At 42.3% G+C, this 20,057-nt stretch overlaps 1 protein-coding gene and 1 long non-coding RNA gene across 4 annotated transcripts in view; one reads left to right on the forward strand and one right to left on the reverse strand.

Annotated features, from left to right (window-relative positions):
• ZSWIM8 (zinc finger SWIM-type containing 8) overlaps positions 1–20,057 on the reverse strand; it is a 2,353,271-nt gene that overhangs the window by 1,132,574 nt on the left and 1,200,640 nt on the right. The gene's annotated exons all lie outside the window — the stretch shown is intronic.
• LOC144753365 (uncharacterized) lies at positions 15,901–18,019 on the forward strand. The gene is made up of 4 exons (XR_013594317.1): positions 15,901–16,017; positions 16,135–16,240; positions 16,325–16,407; positions 16,498–18,019. It is a non-coding gene; the product is annotated as an uncharacterized LOC144753365 (long non-coding RNA).

Raw genomic sequence — 20,057 nt, forward strand, 5'->3', positions numbered from 1 at the left:
AAATGGCCGATAACATCATGTTAAATAATATAATTGAGAACATCTAATATTCCATGAAATGTGGTTTGCTACTCATAAATAAGTGAACGAGCAATAGCATTTCTGTAAATATCGGGATTTATTTCAAAAAGACAGAGACGTGCTTCAAAAATTCAGAGACAGGGCAAAATGCGCCATTGAATCAGTAGTCCGTTATTTAATGTGTACGTTTTCCCTGCTATTGCAAAACTACCGTCATGGCTGCCAAAACGGGAAGCCCTTTCGATCGTGAAAACCCAGGTGTTTTAAATAATTTCGGAAGAGCCGAGTTAGCGTGTGTATATAAGCTCAAAAATAAACACACGAGCTTAATCCACACGGGATAGCCAGAGAGACCGGACGACCGCACCACAAGATTGAGGTAAGGGGGACGGAGGACGAAGATAGAGAGACCTGCACTCTGATCTATTTTGTAAGATAGAGGGGCTGCGTAAACAGCGTGTTTTACGGTACGGGCATTAGTTTAAAGCCACATACTAAGCCTAAAAGAGAAAGACATCCCCCAAACGAAAGGTTACCGTATTTGCCTAAATGCGCTCGAATTTAAGATTAACGCGCAAAATACATATTTTTTCAAAAAAACGCTCTGTAAAAATCACGAAAATAGATAAATAATTTATATGTAAGCGGTCTTTGAAAATAATATGACCAAAAACTCCACTCTAATTATAAAATATCGAGCAAGATACACTTCTCTATTTAAGCCAGTAGAGGAAATAGGTGTAAATCCTAATTATAACCCGCTTGAAAAGTACATATATAAGAAAAACGGGAAGTACTAAACAATATATATGTTATTTACCTAGGCGGAGGTGATCGCATCTAATTTTAAAAAGAGGTGCATTCGGCATACAGATTGATCCACGAAGTGCTCAGATCTACGCCGCACAAGAACCAATAAATGAAAAAAATTCGACCAAAAAGTGAATTGAGCAAGACCCATGTACCAACCGGCTTCCTGATGAAATAACAGTAGGTGTATAGTTCAATCTATAAATTAGGTTTAAGGGATAATGTGGTTAGTTCCCAAAATCATGTGTAAAGTTCTAAAAACATATCTCTTTTATGTATAGATTCCCTGATGCAATAAGAGGGAGAAGGAGTAACCAAAATCAATTACAACTCCCGGATTAGATGTGGCAATGCATAAAAGGACCACACTTTAATGTGAGAAATCTTAGGGCTTTGTCAACAGTTATAAGGAATAATCCCCCTGATAGTCTAACAACTAACAATTGTTATGTATCTATTTTTAGATAAAGAAGATCTTTTAAAATAGTCCTGAAGAAGGTGTTCCAAAGGACAAATCACCGAAACGCGTCGACAAACTGTTTTTAATTGTAGCAATCAATTGTTTTTGTGTACCTTAAAATTATGGTTTTTATAATAATTTGAATGTATTTGTATAAAATGTTTTTGTGATCAAAAGGATTTTTATGATTCTATGTGATTATGTTTATGATATTTGGACTTTAAATGTATTGTGAAAGCAACTATATGAACGTACTTGCTTCCTTTTAAAAAAAATCAAAATAAAAAATATATTTTGATACACTTATTGTTAGTTTTGGTTAAGTAACACTACTTGGGGTAACTGTTGTCTGAAAAAGCCAGAGTAGACTTCAATGTCAATCTAGAACACTAACACTCAGAAAGGAATTTTCCCTTTTTTTGCTGCTTTATTTCCCGGTCCTTTCTCGGTTTAATAGGGAAAACTCTCCCTTTTTTCCAGTTACAGAAGCCCCAGAGGATCACTCAGGAGGCAGCCCGAGCACAGAGCATCGATTTTAAAGCCGGGCGACGTTATGATTAGGCAAAAGGCCAGGGCTTGAGTCAGGATACCACATGGTGGACGGCGTCCCCCCACTTATTTTACCAGGAGCTCGATTACGGGATCAAATGGAGCCACACATTCACTCTTTGGCCTCTCTCGGGCGAGATCAGAGCTCATTCAGAACGCTGCTCACGCGCTGGCTTCTCTGATGCAATCGTATCTAAGGGGTGAGCAAGGGGACACAATGAGTCTGATAGTGCAAGCCACCTTTCGTGACGTCACTTCCTGTTGTGACGTCAGCGTCCCCCCACTTCTTTTTTAGGACTTGTGCCCTGAACAAGGCGTTTACCTAGAAAACCTGTTAGCAGTGGCAGGCTTCGCCAGTGAGCAGATTATTTTTGTTGTCTGCACTTTATAACTTTGGAGGTGACCGCTAAAAGGAAGGGCAAGGAAAAGTACGGAGAGGGTAGACTGGTCTAAGGTGGGCTGTAGCTGACTGAGGGCTGGATGACAACGTAATAGAAACATTAGCCAATGTATTTAAAATGTGATTGCAGTGTACCTACCTATGGACGTCAAATCAACAAAATCCCAGGGGTAATGGCACTGACATCATATGTAATTTGATCTCAATAACATCACAAAGATATGTCAAATTATCTTTGACCAACATTCACTCTCTACCAAGCTGTGTGATTCTCATATGACTATTTGTTAACTCTCTTCTGGTGTCTCTTTCTCTCCCCTCCTGTCTCCTCTATATCAGCTGTTTTCTCACCGCTCTTCTAATAATATCTCACGTCTCCCCTTTCTCACCTGTTCTATCTATTTTTCAGCTCTCTTTCAACTGTCTCCCATCTCTCTAACTCCCTAGTCTATCTCTTTCTTATCTGTCCTTGTCCCAATATCATCTCCATATCTCCCCACATCTTGTTGTTTTTTTCTAACCTCTCTGTCTTATCACCACTTTTTCTCTCTCACTCTCCCTGCTTCCCTTTGCCTCTCAGTTGTCTATCTTCACCTCTCTCCCTCTCTTTCTATCTTTGCTATCCTTTTCTCTATCTGTATCACACCTCTTATACAGTCATCCCCTCTTACAGGCACTCTCCTCTCTCTGCCTATTCCTATCTCTTTCATACCTGTCTATATCCCCCACACCTGACACCTCTCTCTGATGTCTCTTTAGTCCCTCTCTCGGTCTCTCTCTTTCTCTCTCACATAGGCACACACACAACTGCATACACACACCTCCCCCTTGACTTTGTTTTCCTTCTCTTCATTATTTCCCCATCCTACTCTTTCACCTCTAACCCTGCACCCCTGTCCCCTCATTCACCCATATATTGGTAAGGCCGGCACTCGGGCAATGGCCGGGGGCCCGTATCCGAGTTCCAGCTGTGAGCTGCTTTTTTGGGCAGCCTGGGGAGGGGGGGAGGGCCGATTTGGGTGGTGTCAGTGTTCGGATGCTGCCAGTGGCCCAGTGGGTGCCTGAGTGGCCTTTCTGGAGGCAAATGGGTGTCCATTACCTCCCTTTTATCACTGGGGAGAGGTGTCACTCCCTTTCTCTTGCTGGGCCGCCCCATTCACGTATGCAGATTGGCCAGGGGCAAGGGAGGGGGCCTGAGCAGAAGTGGCCTGACTTGTATTCAGGCGTGTTTCACCAGTGTGAACAAATACGTGCATTTTGTTTTTAAAGTTTCAAAAACATGCCTCTGAGAGAGGCCCCTCCCCCCCCCCTTCTTTTTATAAAGAGAAAGCATTTGGAATGCAATAGGTCTCGCATTTGCAAGAGTTTTAGCTATTAGCATTGTAAATTACAATGTCTTTAATTTATGTTTTAAAAACCAAAACAAAGGCATTGTCATTTACAATGCCAATAGCTCAAACACAGCAAATGCGAGACCTATTGCATTGCAAATGCTTGTTTTATTTACGGTTATTGTTTCACCCTTAATTACAAACAGTACTCAGCACCCACTATGGCAATTTTATGAATTGACAGAAAAGTTAGTACAACTATGAACTGAAAGAGAAAGATTTTCAGACAGCTTGATTTTCTAGTCTCGTACGAGGTGCGCATCTTAGGCACAGCTCAAGGCTCATTTGCACCTTGTTCAAAAAAGTCCCAGAAAGCAAAAGAGTTATTGACCTTTACCAAATGGAAATTCTCTTCATTGACCAAAAGTCTCTGAACAAAACTGTATGAGACTTTTATCTAGTATTGGGGTATCTTTCATAGATTCACATGCTTAGAATCATCCCCGCCGACGAGGTGGGAGTCTCGCGGTACAATAAAATATATACATAATAGTCATGTAAAACCTTACACAATAGGCTACTATGTACAGCAAAGTCACTGCATTAGCCTATCTTAGTCCTTTTGTAAAAAGAACCAAATTTGGAACACAGCCAATCAGGCTGCAGCACCCTATTAGAACCCTCCACAGAGATGCAAACACGCAGATTGTCTACCGCACGTTGTGTGACAGGGAGTCTCCCTGAGCTCTGCTCAGTTTTTCTTCACCTTTGGTTGAACTTTGTGAGTAGCTATGTCTGATTCTTCTAAGAAAAGCTTGTTTTTGCCTTGTTCCTCATGTGGGAATAAGAGGCTGCATTTTGAAACCCCACAAGGAATGTATTTATTGTCTTTACCCAGCTCACAAGGTTAAAGACGGCAGGATTTGTAGCTCCTTCCTTGCCAAGACTTTGAAAGACAGAGAAGGAAGATTGCTGGTTTTGTTGGAGAAGTTGAGGTCTACATCTGATGTTGTTTCAGGAGATGATGGCAGTGTTAGTCCTCAGGTGTCCACCCTTCTAACCAAGGAAAGGGATAGATCTGATGATCCCACTGAGTGACAGAGTAAGACCTTGAAGAAGTCTCTCTCTGAGACTGGTCACTCTTCCTCTAGAAAAGAGAAGCTTCCAATCTCTTCAGAGGTGAAATCTGGTGAAAAAGCAAACATTTCAGTGAAAACTGCCTCAAAACAGCAAAAAACTAATTCTGAGTCTATCAGGATCCCTTCGACGTCGAAAAAAGCACAGTCGACGATGAAATCTCCTCAGATGGCGAGTGCTTCCTCTTTGTCGACGATCATCCTGCCATCGACGAATGCTCCGTCGACGGCGGCACCATCGACGATGGTATCTTTGCCTGCTTCGTCACTGTCGACGATACCAGCGACGACGACTAGTCATTTCTCGTCGACAACGGGGCACCTGACGTCGACGCTTCGCCGTCGACGACGGATCAACTCCCGTCGAAAGGTCCACCGTCGACGACGATTCAACTCCTGTCGGAGAGTCCACCTTAGAGGACAGCAGCGGCTTCGAAGGTGACAACATCGTTGACAATGGTTTTTCCGTCAACGGTAGCTTCTGTTATGGCTATTTCACCAGGTACTGACTCACCATCTATGTATATCTCGTCGACGCTGAAGCGTAAAGACCTACATCTATACAGATTACACCAGTTTTGACATCAAAACTATCGTCGACATTCCCATCTTCAAGAAACTATTTTCAGGACGTTTCTCATATTTCACCCTTGCCTCCTAGTCACTATCTTGAAAAGTAAGAGGATGATGGACTTTTTAGCCCAGCACGCAATCCTTCTCAATTCCGGAATAAATATCAGGATGAAGATGATGAGGAGAGTACTATGAGCCTTGTAAGTCTCTACGAGGTCCTCAAGAGACTTCATTTCAGCAGGAACCTATGACGCAAATGCCTAATGCCTTAATGCAAGACCTGACGGTTATGTTAAGGGATTATCATGCACGTTTTCCACCAGCAGAGCCGGTTCCAACACAACCTACTACGCCTCCTGCTTTGCAGATCGAAGGTCCTTCTGACCCTATTAACCCCATCACTGCTAGGCCTTTTACCCCCCTGTGCTAAGCCTTTTTTTTTATATTTGGGGAAGTGCGTGCTTAGGCCCCTGTAACATTTTGATCACATAAGGTATCCACGCCAAATTTGCGTCCTTTTCTTCCAACATCATGGGGATTCTAAAGGTACCCAGGGTTTGTGGATTCCCCTGAGGGGGTCCCAGAAATTAGCCAAAATACAGCTACATTTTGGGGTTTTTGGGCAAAAGGGGAAAAAAGGGCTGCAAATGAAAGCGTCTGGGTGTTTCCCTGCAAATGGTATCACAAAAGGGTTTGTGGGGCTGAAATCACAATTTTCCCAGCTTTTAGGAAATGACAGACTTTTGTCAGAAAACCAGCATTTTTTACACAGTTTTGGCATTTTTCTGGGACATAGCCTATTTTTGCTATTTGTTTGTGCTTTCAATCTCCTTCCAGATAATGGTAGAAATGGGTATGAAAGCAATAATGGATCCTGGAAAGCTACGCATTTTAGAAAAGTAGACAAAATTCTGAATTCAGCAAAGGGTCATTTATGTAGAACCATCAAGGTTTCTTTATAGAAACTAACAGTTAAATATAGGATAAATTGAAAATTAGTTGAAAAAAACAGCCTTTTGTGTCAACGTTTTCACCTGTAACTTTGACAGCTATTTGAAAGCAATATACCATTACATCCGCTGGACCTTACAGGTTGTGGGGATATATATAGGACTTGTAGGTTCATCAAGAACCTGACGAACCCAGAGTAAAACACTGAGCAGCATTGGATTTTTATTATGCACCGATTATATAGCAATTATTGTGGGAAAATGTATACATGGAAAAATCGGTATGAAAGACACCTATGTATTTCTGAAATGGGAACAAAATATAGAGTTTAGAAACAGTAGATAATTGCACATTTCCGAAATTGGGAATACTCATACTAGCATGAGAATTATCGGTCATTTTTCAAAATGCATTCTTTTTTACACAATGTCTTTCATTTGGAAGGCAGAATGGTACCTCACTTGTGTGGGTAGGCATAGTGCCCACGACAGGAAATGGCGCAAAAAGCAACGTGGACACACCTCAATTTCGCAATGAAAAATGACCCTTTTTTGCCAAAGGGCCTAGATGTAGTTTTTGAACCATAGATCTGCCGGCACCTAGGGAAACCTAGCAAACCTATACATTTCTGAAAACTAGACACCCAGGGGAATCTAAAATGGGGTGACTGACTGACTCCTACCAGGTTCTGTTACCGAGAATCCCTTGCAAACCTAAAAAATTGTCAAAAAGATTACATTTTCCTCACATTTCTGTGGTGGAAAGTTTGGGAATCTGCATGGATCCACAAATTTCCTCCCACCCAGCATTCCCCCAGGACTCCGGATAAAAATGGTACTTCACTTGCATGGGTGGGTCAAGGACCCGCGACAGGCAAGGGCCCAAAACCTATTGAGGTGACATAAAAATTACCTATCACAGACCAACCTGGTTTTGCAAGGGGGGGGTGGCCACCCAGGGATACCTACCTAACCCACACATTTCTGGAAATTAGACACCCGGGGGAGTCCAGGGAGGTATGGCTTGCGCCGGTCCCCCATCATTCTCCTACCCACAATCCCCTGCAAACCTCAAATTTTACGGAAAAATTCCTTTTTTTCTCACATTTCTGTGGAGAAAAGTACTGGAATCTGCGTGGATCCAAAAATTTCCTCCCATCCATCATTCCCCGATGTCTCCCGATAAAAATGGTATCTCACTTGCTTGGGTGGGTCAAGGACCTGCGACAGGCAAGGGCCCGAAACTTATTAAGGTGACATCAAAATTACCTATCACGCTATCAAGCTATCCTGGCTGATGACGGCCGACACTAGGACTAGGATGCTTGATTCCAGTCCAGGGAAGACATGGCTTGGCAGTTCGGGCTGGACTGTTCCCATGAGGCACAGGGTCAAGACTGATTTGCATATGGTCATGTCTGAACTGGGGTGGCTTGGTGAGCAAAATAACGATGGATTAAACCCAGATCTGTGACTGGGGATGCATGTTTTGCCATTGTGCAACATTCCGTCCATCATCTTGTGTGTTTTGCTGTTCTCCCTAGAAGGGTGGGGCTCACACCTTCAAGATCTTTGCATAAGAGGAAAGTGGTCCGCTGTTATAACAAAAATGCATATCAATTTCTTAGAGCTTCGAGCCATTTTCCTGGCGTTGCAGCCCTTTCTTCCAAGGCTTCAAGGGTCAACAGTTCTTATCAGAACCGACAACACCACTTGCATGCATTACTTAAACAAGCAAGGAGGTACCCGTTCACACATTCTGTCTCAAAAAGCTCAAAGCATTTGGGAATGGCTGCTTTCTCACAACATTACGATAAAGGTGGAACATTTGCCGGGAACTCGCAACACTCTAGCGGACACTCTGAGCAGGACTTCAAAGTCCTGTCACAAATGGGAGTTGGATCAATCAGTGGTGGAAAACATATTTCAGATGTGGGGAGACCAAATCTGGATCTCTTTGCCTCCAAAAACAATTGGTAGTGCCCATTCTTTGCCAGTTGGGAACCGGAGAATGGCTTGTGGGGGAACATCTTCATGATGAGATGGAAAGGGCTCTTTGCTTACGCATTTCCCCCCTTTCCGTTGCTCCCAAGACTTCTGTGCAAGCTCAAAATGGAAACATGTTGCATGATTCTCATTGCTCCTTGGTGGCCATGTCAGCATTGGTTCACGGAGCTTCTCCTACTGTCCAAACGCAGACCATACCACCTTCCTGCAGTTCTGACCCTATTATCAATGAGCAAGGACCAGATTCTTCATCTTCGTCTAGTCCAAATGCATCTTCATGCATGGTTTCTGGATTCACAGAATTCAAGGAGCTAGATTTACCGCAGGATTGTAGAGATATTCTTGCTAGGGCAAGAGTTCTTCTACTTTAAAGACTTATGCTTTGAAATGGAAACAATTCTGTTCCTGGTGCAGTGACAGGGATGTACATCCTTTACGATGTTTTCCAGATAAAGTTCTGCCTTATCTTCTTTCGTTATCTAAGTCTGGTCTTATGTTTACATCTGTCAAGCTACATTTAGCGGTCATCTCGACCGACAGACGTTCTGCAGGAGCTGCATCCCTTTGCTCTAATCGCTTGATCAAACAATTTCTAAAGGGGCTTTTCAGAACTTTTCCACCCGTCAGAGCTCCTCCTTCAGAATGGAGGCTTAATCTAGTGTTTCAACAGCTCATGAAGCATCCATTTGAGCCTGTTCACAAGGCTGACCTCAAGTACCACTCTTGGAAAACAGCACTTTTAGTGGCACTCACCTCTGTTCGGAGAGTCAGTGAAATCCAGGCTTTCACTATCAAACAATCTTATTTGAAATTCAACAATGATTATGTCCTTCTCAGAACTAATCCAATGTTTATTCCGAAGGCTCCCTCTACATTCCATCTTAATGAGCCTGTTATATTGCGTTCTTTCTTTCCCAACCGATCTTCCTCTGCTGAAAAGACTTTGCATACCTTGGATCTTAACACCTTCGCTGTGGCGGCTATTCCGCCGCAGCGCTAATGTGGTGGGGGGCCCCCCATGCTGGTGACGGAACCGCTCCGTCACCAGCCTCGGTTGAGCTGTGCTCATGACGGAGCGGTTCCGTCATATCCCCGCCCGCTCAATAGAACGCGCCGCACAGGCGCAAAATCAGCGCCGCGCAGGCGCGTCGAGCGGCCCATGACGGAACCGCTCCATCATCAGCACAGCGCTACCCAGGCTGATGACGGAGCGGTCCGTCATCAGCACGGAAGTGGTTAAAAGATGCCTGAAATTCTATATTTCATGTACTGTGTCCATCAGAAAGTCGGATCAATTGTTTATTTCTTATGGTGGTCAAAAGCCAGGAACAGCTGTAACGAAATCCACTATTGCAAGTTGGATTGCACCTACTATCCAATTCTGCCATACTAAAGATTGACATCCTTTATCTCTGAAACCCAAAGCTCACTCCACAAGGGCAGTGTCCTCATCTACTTTTTGCTGGAGTACCTTTGGAGAAGATTTGCCGTGCTGCGACCTGGAAAAATGTGCACACTTTTACACAGCATTACTGTCTCGATCTGGCAACAGAAGCTGAATCAGCTGTGGGTCAAGCAGTGTTGCGAAACCTTTTTAAATGAGGTAAGCCTCTGTAAGGAGGTGATTATATCATTACATGTTAACATATACATGGTGTATTGTTCCTTTCTGTTTTCATACTGTGCTTCTCATATATATATATATATATATACAAGGTTCACAGGTTGCCCCAAGAGCGAGGTGCACTCACATTTGGCGTCCATCGGGTCAGGGAAAGTCGCAAGCGTGCCCATGCCTGCAGCGACCTGACATGTTTCGGGCTCCGCCCTTCCTCAGAGGTTTATGCTGCCGCTCAGAAATGCCAACACGTGACTTTCCAACATATATTCTTTAATTTCATCAACCATCAAACTCAGGTGAGTATAGACCCGATGGACGCCAAATGTGAGTGCACCTCGCTCTTGGGGCAACCTGTGAACCTTGTATATGACGGCCGGCCCGGCCGGAGGAGCACCGCCGCACAGCAAGCGGCTCCGCGGTTGTCCTTGGGATGACACAGCGGAACAAAAAGGCGAGAGGCTGAATGGGGGAAGGTGTCAGCAGTGTGCCTGCGATTGATTAACTTTATTTGCTCTTGAAATGCTAACCAGCCCACTTGGGTGTTATATGGACTTCCAATACCATGATTCATTGCGTATATACTCACCTGAGTTTGATGGTTGATGAAATTAAAGGATATATGTTGGAAAGTCACGTGTTGGCATTTCTGAGCGGCAGCATAAACCTCTGAGGAAGGGCGGAGCCCGAAACATGTCAGGTCGCTGCAGGCATGGGCACGCTTGCGACTTTCCCTGACCCGATGGACGCCAAATGTGAGTGCACCTCGCTCTTGGGGCAACCTGTGAACCATATATATATATATATATATATATATATATATATATATATATATATATATATATAAGAGGGTTACCTTATTGCTATTACAGACTTACTGTCACTTGTGCTACGAAAATCTGAGGGTTTGCATCTCTGTGAAGGGGATTGGTGTCACTACAACGCGGTTTTTTACAACGCATTCCGTTACATCGGAATTTTTACAACGCAGGATCCATTACATCGGATGCCATTACAACGCATGGCATTACATAGCAGATGCTATTACAACGCATGTCATTACATCGTAAGTATAGGTAAGTATATCTTTTTTAAAAAAATGTAATTAAGTTAATTTAATTAATTTAATTTAATTAAAATACATTTTAAAATAGTAATTAATTTAATTTAATAAATTTAAATCTATTTATTTAATTTAATTTTAATAAAAATTGTAATTAATTTTAATTAATTAATATAATGAAATTAATTTAATTTAAATATTTTTAAAAATTATAATTAAAATAAATAAATTAAAATATTTTATTTACTTTAATTAATTTAATTAAAAAATGTAATTAATATAATATAATTAATTTAATTTAATAAATATATTTTAATTAATTTATAAATGGTAAATATAATTTAATTAGCCCTAAGCACAAACCCAACCCTGAAACCTAAAAACACCCCTGTACCCCAAAACCCAAACCCTACCCTGAAACCTAAAAACACCCCTGTACCCCAAAACCCAAACCCTGCCCTGAAACCTAAAAACACCCCTGTACCCCAAAACCCAAACCCTACCCTGAAACCTAAAAACACCCCTGTACCCCAAAACCCTACCCTGAAACCTAAAAACACCCCTGTACCCCAAAACCCAAACCCTACCCTGAAACCTAAAAACACCACTGTACCCCAAAACCCAAACCCTACCCTGAAACCTAAAAACACCCCTGTACCCCAAAACCCAAACCCTACCCTGAAACCTAAAAACACCCCTGTACCCCAAAACCCAAACCCTACCTTGAAACCTAAAAACACCCCTGTACCCCAAAACGCAAACCTGAAACCTAAAAACACCCCTGTACACCTGTACTTATTTTAAAAATTACTTTAATTAATATAATAAATAATAAATTAATAATATTAAAAAACATAAATAAATATATTTAATTATAATTAATATTAATAAAATTTAAAAAAATTAAATACTTACCTATACTTACGATGTAATGCCATGCGTTGTAATAGCATCTGCTATGTAATGCCATGCGTTGTAATGGCATCCGATGTAATGGATCCTGCGTTGTAAAAGTTCCGTTGTAAAAGCCTCCCGTTGTAAAAGTTGCGATGTAACGGTGCATCACCCTGTGAAGGGTTCCAAGAGGGTGCTGCATCCTGATTAGCTGTGTTCCAAATGTGGTTCTTTTTACAAAAGGACTAAGAAAGGCTAATGTAGAAACTTTACTGTCCATAGCAGCCTACTGATTGATCTGCTAAGTGGATATGGATATACACAACATTTTTACACAGCACATCTCTAAAAAGATAGATGCCCGTGTGCTTTACATACTCACAAATGCTAAGGCAAAATGTCCTATTTCAAACAATTGGCAAACATTAAAGCAGATGTGCAAACAGTTGTCATGTAGTAATGGACCCATGTTCAAATTAGGAGACAAGCAAATAATAAGAATAGATAATGATACTAGAATACTGGTGGTCCGATGAAAAACCATGACTTGTGGTCAAAGAAACTGAGAGCTATAAGGAGTATGAGATTAGGCAGGCAAGTAAGTAACCAACGCGGAAATGATGAATTCAATGCTAGAGGTTGAACAGTCTGGGGAGGTTGAAGAAGGGTACACACACTCAAAGTGGAGATGTTAGGACAGCGTTAGGTGAAAAAGAAGGCATGGGAACAAGGCCTTCTTGACTTATCTCTAACAGAATGGAGTTCCATTGAGCTGTCCTAGAGAAGGACTATGAAGTAGCACTATGTGTTTTGAGATTCAAGTTTTAGCAAGTCTTTGCTCCTTAATGTTATTTTAGCTCTACAGATTTTTAGAGAAGAAATTCAATATTCAGATTCTAGATGCCGAATTATGAAGTATCATGCAGGCCAATTTCAAATTGATTCTAAATTCTAGTCTAGCCTAATCAAGTTCTCAGGTAAGGAGTAATGACTAAATTCCCTCATTTCTAATAATAGTTGTTTCGGCTAAGTACAGTCCTGCAACATATGAAGTCAAAATGGATTTGCAAAGTCCCACTAAACTGGCACCACTGTAACTGATGCGGGAAATAATCCGTAATTTGGTTTTAGGAAAGATTTTAGAGTGAGTAAAGTGGCCCGTGAAGCCTTTATCAATGCTCATTCCGTGAGGCCACTCGTAGGTAAGGAAGAATATAGAACCAGCGAATTTACTTCATTGGATAACTATTGGCTGAAACTAACTATTTGTAGTTCTGTCAGCTAATCCTTGTTTTTGCATGGTTACCCCCCACTTTTTGCCTGATATCCGATGCAACAGGACTTGATGTGCCCTGGGTCCCTGCCAATCACGTTCCCAAGGCCTGTGTTCTTTGCCAAACCTGTACCTTTGTAACCACAATTGGCACATCTTTTGTAACAGGAAAGCCCCCTGTAAAAGGTTCTATGGGCCCCAAGGCCACTGTGACATGGGGAGGCCTCCAAGGGCTGCAGCATCTATTGTGCCACCCTTAGAGGCCCTTCCCCTTAACACCCACACACTGGCATTGCTGGCTCCGTGCTTTGGTGCAGAGAAAAGTGAAGAGTAGACATTGCACACATCCCTGTGTGCCATGTCTGCAAACCACTGCCTGAGGCCTAGGTAAGTCACCCCGATAGCAGGGTGCGCTAGCCCTAAAGGGAGGGCTTAGTAGCATGAGCTCTGTACCCCCACAGTGTCTAAGCCCTTTCCTAGACATTGTTAGTGTAGTAAAGCCTTAAAGAGTACATGGTCTGGGAGTTGATCCATACGAACTCCACAGCTCCATAATGGCTTTAATAAAGTCTGAGAAGTTTGGTAACAAGCTTATCAGACCATTAAACCCATACTGATGCCAGTGTTAGATTTAATGTAAAATGCACTCGGAGGGCATCTTCGAGATGTTCCTTGAATAATGACCAGCCTTGGTGTGGTTCATGAATGGCTGGCTGCCATTTGCCACCACCAGACAGGTTTCTGGAGCCCTTGCTAGAGAGTCTTCGAATATGTCTCTTTACATCGCGGATATTACTCTGTGATGCATTCACAACGCACTGCCATTACCACGCAAGTCGTTACAATGACTTGCGATAGATAGCGCGCTGGATTTAGGAATAGTATGATTTACTATTCCAACTCCAGTGTGTTCAACACTAGGGAAAGTGTTGGAATAGTAAATCATACTCGCAGCAGTTTTCCGGGACTTTGGTGCTCTGTGCTCTCTTCGTGACGGGACTGCGAGGACCAGCAGCCCCGTCATCGCCTGCAGCTGTGTTCTCTTCCCACCCTCTACTTGCCTGTATTTAATTGTCCACGCCTACCGCAAAGCCTGGGCCAAGGGTGGGCCCGTTTGAGCCCATTCGAGAACGTTGAGGACGGGGCGGGCCCCCCCCTAAGATCTGCCATCAAGGTCAGTGTACGTGGGTGTTGCAAGCGATTGAACTGAAATTGAACTGTCACCATTAGATATCCCTACGAGGAGGGTGATTTACCTTCATTAACATCGTCTATTTTGACTGGCGGAATCACTAGAATATCTACTAATGGAGGGTCAATTATAGGTACCCTGGACCAGTTTCTCGTAGGAGCATCGTCAGTCTTAGCGCATGAGATTGAGCAGACGGAAAAATGATTATCACAGGACATTTGCTTTTAGCAAAAGATCTTCTATGGGAAGTTTGGCCATGGCTTGTTCTCCAATCCCCTACTGGCTTCTGCCACTGTTATATCGTGTTATACAGAACAAGGGGAACCCAAAGTAGCAATAGGCCTGGGACCTTGGGAGTATACAGTATTTCAAACAAACTGTAATAACTCTAATGTCATTTATGCTATTCTTTGTCCGTGTGACCTAAATTATATAGGGCAAACCACACAAAAGGCACGCCTTCGGATTGGACAACACAAGAGTCCGGTGCAAGACACCTAATGCACCTTTAGTGGACCACTTCTCTGAGAAAATTTACAATGAATCCGAACTCAAATGGACAATTATTGATGCAGTCAAAAGACCACCAAGAGGAGGCGATATATGCACCCTGCTCAATAAAGAGGAATTAAAGTGGATTCTGAGGACCAAAAGTATCCACACTGGTCTTAATCGTTTGGAGGACTGGACCTCATTGCTTTGATTACTGTTTTTTGTAATCCACCCTCTGACAAATAATTCTGTCCTGTAACTTTGCGGTCTGGGGACAATTTCGTAGCTCTTCTGTCAGTACGTTTATGTAATATTCACATGATGGAATTGCCAAAAGAGTACTTCTGTGTTTTAATTCGAAATGATAAGATCACTGTCATAATGCTACGATGAATTTTTGAAATGTGAAAATAAGGTCCTTTTGTAAGCACTAGTCCTTTACTAATTTTTGCTTGATTATTTTATTCTTTTGATATTAACTTTGAATAAGGTTTATCCATGAAACTGTTTGTTGTGATTATAGAACTGTATTGTCATGTGGATATGTGAACGTGGGGTCTCTTGATTGACAGATTATATATTGGCGATGGTATCTATTCTTTCCTTAAACAGTAAGCTGGTTTACCGGATGAATTATTTCCCGTACAAATGTCTAAATTGCTCTTTCAGTGAAAGTGTTTTGGTGATTGCAGATCTGTATTCCCAATGGGGTTTTACCCTTACAAAATGGCCGCCGCATTTGTATGCATTAATTACTTGGCTATTTGATTTTTAATTGTACAATAGACCTGTTTATTTAGTTAAAATTGAGGTGTATAATTATTGCTGTGAGGTTTTCTATGCAGTAGCAGAGCATTTCTGCATTTTCGTATTTCGGCAGATTTGCGTTTTTCTGCTTTAATCAGGATTTACAGCTACCTAACTATAGAATTGATAATACACTATTGTCCTTGGCTAGTATAAACTCAATTATGAGAATCTCTGAGCCCGATATGGTTGTCACTTGATGCAATCAATTATATTCTGACAATTGTCTCCTTTAAGATGGCCCCCAGAGAGACCACTGGATTCTCCCAATTCCTGCGCATCACATGACAGTGATCATGTGACTTTGTTTCACTGCTCAGGTTTATTTTTACGGAGGACTCTTCCGCCATGAATAGATCGAGTATTATCTAGAGCGAACTCCCTATCCGTTTTTGGATGTGCTAGACCCCCCATTACGGAGGTTTTCGACTCATTAGAGAGGTAAGACAGCTTTAATGCACTTTACTGGAGTCACTATTACAATTGATTTCTTACCGTTCTTCTATCGGTAAGACGTCCTTCTGCAATAACCGAGTACTTTATCGGTCTGCTTTGTAGAATTGACCCTGAAATTGACTGAGCATTGACTCGGGTGGATGCACCATTCTCCATAACGACACCTGGAAAGAACTCCCTTCCTCCCCCGTTTTTTGTCATCCTATCGGTAAGACAGTTTCCATGCATTCTGCTATAGCCGCTCTCCCCATTATGTTGCATAATTTAAGCATCCCCGTGTTTTATTCTGTAGGAATGCATCGCAGGACTATCTGAACCCACACTTGACATTATTGTTTTACCATCCATTCTCGGAGCCTTCGGAGCCTCCTATTGGTAAGCATAATTTGGGACTTTCAATTCGCCGTGTGGTGGTGCTTAAACTTTATTTCCACGACTCTAAATCCCTACCCTTACGTTTTTTAGATCTTTTCACTTTATCGTATGTATTGGCAATTTCGCCCAGTATCGTTAGAAGAGGCTGACTCGAAAAGAGGTATGTCGTGCCTAATGCTCTATGGTGTGGGTTTAAAACGGCATGAACACCACTATAGCACTAAATCCTGTGTTCACAGTAATAGACTGTGAATGACTCTGCGTAGCAGTATTTGTTCGCACCTATTCGTCACTTACCCGCCATATTCAACCAAATATGATTGCATGAGTCCCCACCACATGGCACGTTATATAAGGGTTCCTGCTTAAATCACAAATTCTGATATGTAAAGTTTTGAGTTCACAGGGCCTTTTTTTTTTAATGTTATTTAAAATGTATTAATCTGGTATTTTTCTTTTCTTTTGTTCCTTCTGGTTACATTCTATTGTTTTCTTTTATGGATGTACCTTTGATGTTATGTATTAAGTTTGGCAACTTTTTAAATATATATAGTAAAGGCATGTATTAATGTGTCCTGATGATCCCATACTAAAAAGGGAACGAAACGTCGTCGACAGTTACACTTGATGATTTGAACACCTTTTTATTGTGAAATCACAAAAAGTGTATTTAAGTATTAATTGTCTGTTTTAACTGTAACTAATTTACAGACTTGTTTCTTGCCTTGTAATTGTTTGTTTTTCTATGTCTGTATATATGTGGTAGTTGGACACAGGCTTGTGTCCCACTTGGAAATTGTTCGATATTTTTTGCCACATTTGATTGTATTAATTATTAAAATTGTCCAGCTGGACATCTAATATAGATTCCAATTTTGGTCTATATTTATTCTTTTCCTTGATATTTGAATTGTTGTTTGCGACCATTGTTGTTTGAAATACTGTTATATCGGCTACTTCTTAAGAGGGTGAGGGGAGCCAGCCATTGCAACCTGCCGGGAGCCTGCCATGTCCCCCGATAAGTGATGCTCTCTTAATGGGTATTGGCAATTCTATTTCTAGCAATATACCCTTTAGGTCACCGATATTTAGTGTCAAGACTCGATCTGCCTACAGTACAAAAGCAGGGGTACCCCAGCCAGTGGTGAGCTCGACGCAAAAAAGGAAGCGGAGTGGGGCACAAACGCAGGCAAAAGGAAGGAAAGCGAAAATTATGAAAGCTAATGGGAGCTCGGCCCCAATATCCATACACAGTTCAGCCATATGCCAAACCCATTGTTGAAACAGACATTCAATCACCGAGTCCAAATGGGGACGTATTACCTGCTGAGTTGGGATCCGCTTTTTGGTCCAAGTTGGAAGCTATCTTTAAAAAGACATGTCTCCCAATTTATGATAGATTGGTCACTATAGAAAGTAAACTTGTATGTTTAGAATTATCGCTTGCATCGGGGCTGCAGCGGGGTGGTATTCGGGCTAATGGGGTAATTGGTACACAAACGAATCTGTTAGGGAATAATGGGGGAGTTGTTGATCTTACTATCCCTCAGAATAGAAATAACATCGATAATGCCAATGTCCCTGGTGGGCCTCCACGCCCTCCTCCCAACCCATTTCCAGGCCACTAGTAGCATTTAATCAAGCAACTCAGAGTGGCGGGGCAAGGTCAACAGAAGCCTGTGGTCCAGCAACTCAACCCCAATTGGCGAAGAATTCCCCTCCTGCGCTCCCCCCTAAAAGCCTGCCATGTATTGACCTTCCACCCGATTCCACCCCGTATGTGGTGGTCCTCGCGGGTGTTCCCCAATTGAGTCAGGATAAAGGGGAGACGTACATGGAGCTCAAGAACAAATGTATTTCTTGGCTTAATTCCAACCGCCCCCTACCCCCCCAGGTATCTGCTGATATTCTGTTTGCTAGAAGAGTAGATTGGTTGGGGGCACGGACCAAGACAATAGATGGGGATTGTGTAATTATTAATTTTAAGGATAGGAGGGCTGTTAATTATATTTGTAACTGGTCCCATGTAGGCACAAATACTGTAATTCAGTCATTACCCTTGACTTATATTTACCCATTAGTATACCCAGGCCCTAGGAAAATGTTACTAGATGGGGGGCACAGTATAGGAGTACCGTAGGGGGACCTAGGATGTTCAATCGGTTTGATGTACTGTCGGGGCTGGAAGACTGCGATTGACGTCGATCCTTTGAAGGTGGTAGGAGGCTTCAAGCCCTAAATGAAGATAAATCCAAAAAGGGTCTAAACCTACTTGATCACAAAGCTAGCTTTCAGGGTGAAACCCAACCTAGAATAGAGAATGTAGCCTCATATCAACAGGATTGTGAGGTAATATCAATTCATGCCCCGAATGTCATAAATTCATTTTCTTTAAATGAGTTGAATATAGAAACAGGGGGGGTTGATAACGTTGGTAGTGCACCTACTAGAAATTGCTCCCTGTCACTGATATCTTGGAATGTGGCGGGTTTGGGATCGAAACTGACCTCGCCTGATTGGCCCATCTTTGTCGACAAATTTGATATCTGTCTCTTTCAAGAGACCTGGTTGGTGGATCCTGTTTTTCACGAGGGTTATTTGAATTTTTATGCTCCTGCAGAAAAGAAGGAAAAGGGACGTCCATCGGGAGGATTAGTGATTTGGGTCAAGCAGGCCCTAAGCTGTAATATCCAACAGCTTCCTGTCTTAAATAATGACATCCTGGCAGTGAGACTCAGTTTCCCTTCTGGTGTAAGCATAGATATATTTAATGTCTATGCAAGAGGGCACCCGGGAGGGAAAAAATCTGAGGTAATATCTGCTTTGGAAGCCCTAATTGAGGCTCTACCTACTAATACATTGCCTCTCGTAGTGGGGGACTTTAATACAACGTTTGAGCCGTTAGGGTATGATGATCAAAGTCTAACGGAGGAGGAAGACTCTAGATGGGGTATTCCCCAGCTTGAGTTGGTACCCATAAAAAAATGGACTGAGGCGGCAATACAACTGAAGGGCCTCTGTATGGGGAACCAACTAAGGGCTTCTAACAGTCGAACGCCTTCTGACAGACATGGTAGTAGAACGTATGATAATGGCCACAGATCTAGCTGTATAGATTATTTGCTTGTCCATCTAAAATTGTGGCACTCCCTCGTGGATATAGCAATTACGGCTCGCATAGAGAGTGATCATAACCCCCTTATATCTTTATTTAAGTTGGAGTTAGATAGAGCTGGAGTGGATACCATGGCTAATATAGCCCCTGAAGTGGTTTTAGCGAATGATGAGCGACATCTCAAGTGGAGCAAGGTCGTTGAGCACCCTGATACCTTGTCCTCGATCAGGGACGATGTAAACAAGGTGTTAGTAGATCTGGGGTCTGCCATTTCTAATGAGGACTCACATTCTTTTATTGTTGAAGCCCATACTAAACTTTTTGCCCAACTAAAAACTTACTTTTGTAAGGTGGGGTCTGGGCGAAAAAACTTAGCAAGAAACCTGAGAGCTGGTATAACGAGGCTTGTACGCAAGCAAGATCGGAATTGGGCCTAACACTAAAGACGCGGGATCCAACTAAGGTAAGAAAAGCACAGGGTTGGTATAGGAAAGTTCAGAAGGAGGCGAAAAGGTTATGGGACGAGTGTAAGTGG

Source organism: Lissotriton helveticus, chromosome 5_1, assembly GCF_964261635.1.
Source record: "Lissotriton helveticus chromosome 5_1, aLisHel1.1, whole genome shotgun sequence".
NCBI lineage: Eukaryota > Metazoa > Chordata > Amphibia > Caudata > Salamandridae > Lissotriton > Lissotriton helveticus.